This window comes from Orycteropus afer, unplaced genomic scaffold (assembly GCF_000298275.1).
Source record: "Orycteropus afer afer isolate SDZICR_OR568_19922 unplaced genomic scaffold, OryAfe1.0 scaffold00130, whole genome shotgun sequence".
Classification (NCBI taxonomy): domain Eukaryota; kingdom Metazoa; phylum Chordata; class Mammalia; order Tubulidentata; family Orycteropodidae; genus Orycteropus; species Orycteropus afer.
In genome coordinates, this window is record NW_006921717.1 from 4951002 (window position 1) to 4952887 (window position 1886).

Here is a 1886-nt window from a genome sequence, read left to right on the forward strand (position 1 = left end):
CACCACAGTGTGACACATTGCCGCACGGGTGGGGGACATGGCTAATAAGAAGTGTCACTGTCCCCATTATACTGATGAAGAGAATCTCCTGAGAGATGTGACAGGATTCACCAACAGCAGGGCTAGGGCCATCCCTCCTAACTCCCAGTCTTCCCCTACAGACACACAGGCTGCCTAGTGGAAGTGACAATTCTCTATTTCTTTTCTTATAACCATTTACTGAGCACTTACTATGTACTAGGCATGATGCCAAATTCTTTATATAATTTGTCCCTTGTGTTTCCACAACTGCCCTGTGAGATGTGTTGTATTATATTTCCAGTTTAGGCGTGAGAAAGTGGGGGCCAGGAAAACTCAGTGGCATGTCCAAGGTCACCAGCTTCTAGGACAGGTCAAGATCAAAGCTCAGATTATCTGACTCCAACATCTGGCAAACCCATCACGCCAAGATGTCTCCCAGGCAAGGCAGGGGTTCACTTGGAACTTTTGAAAGGACCCTAAGGGGTTCCTTGAAACCCTTAAAAGAATGCGTTGGGGTCCATGTGTGTTTGTGTGTGCATGTGTGTGTGTGTGCGTGTGAACACACAGTTTCTAAGGAAAAACTCATTGCTCCCAGCTGTACCACCAAAGAGCTCTTGACTGAAGGTCCAGACCACTGGGGCTTAGTAAACCCCTCAACTTCAGGTCAGAGTTGCTGTGGTCTTGGGCAGGCTGGGCAGGAAACAGGGACAAGTTTCACTTGGGGATATGCTGTGAGGATGTTTCAGGTTTTTTTTTTTTTTTTTAAATGTTTTACTTTTCTTGGTCCTATGAGACTTACTGACCTGGAAAGCCACGCCCACTGCTCACCCACTGCTCGATGAGACGTGGCCAGGCCTGGGGCCTAAAACCCAGCCTGTGCACCCTGGAGGTCGACCTGTCTCCAACACTCTTGCTCTGTGCCATTTGATCTCAGGGACTTCAGCACCCGGTGCAGCTCTCGGGGCACATCCAGCACCCACTAACTGAGCCATATGGTCAGCAGCCAGGGCCACCCGGGCCAACATCCAGATCTCCTCTCACATCTCAACCCCTCTGGGCTGCCCTAAGGGGCTACCTAGGCCCTGGGAGCCCCCTCCCACGCCTGTTCCTGGCCCAGAGGTCGAGCCAGTGGCAACATGACCCTGGAGAGGACGCTTGCTCTGAGAGGCCACTGTGGGCCTTGGGGGAGCCAGATAAAACCCAAGATGGAGGAAGCAGTTGGCCCCATGGTAGAGGCAGGGACCAGGCTTCCTGTGACAGTGGGGCTGCCCGGCAGACCAGGGATGCAAAGCCAGGAGTAAACTCCTCTAACGTAGACCCTGCTGGTATCGATTCAGGGCACTCCCTCTGCCTGGCGCTGTCAGCGGGTGTCAAGGCCGAAGCCCCACCCGACTGGCTGGTATGGGCACAGGGGTCCTTGAGGGAAGTTCTCCGCCTCAGTGTCCTCGTTTGCTTGACGAGGAGTGACAACTGCTGCCTCGGGGTTACTGAGAAGCATCAGGAATGACTGGGCTTTTCCGCCATGCACGCCAGTGAGGACAGAGCTGTGACCCAGGGTTTGGTGGGGAAGGAGAGGTAGGGAGGTTACAAAGGCTTGGAAAGCTAGAGGGACATCGGCCCCTGCCTTGCCCTGGCCCAGGACCCCTCAGGGACAGTAGCTGGAGAGAACGGCTCAGGGGAAACGGAAGTGGGTGGGAAGTCTCCGGCAGGCTGAGTCCACCCTTCTCTTGGGAGTCCCATCCATGAGGACATCCCCTCAACCTCCACCTGGGGGCCCCCTGGACTCACTCTCACTCCCCACACCCAACAGGTCTCGGAGTCCCAGCGGCCATTCCTGAGTATCACCACCTCACTGCCCCTGCCCC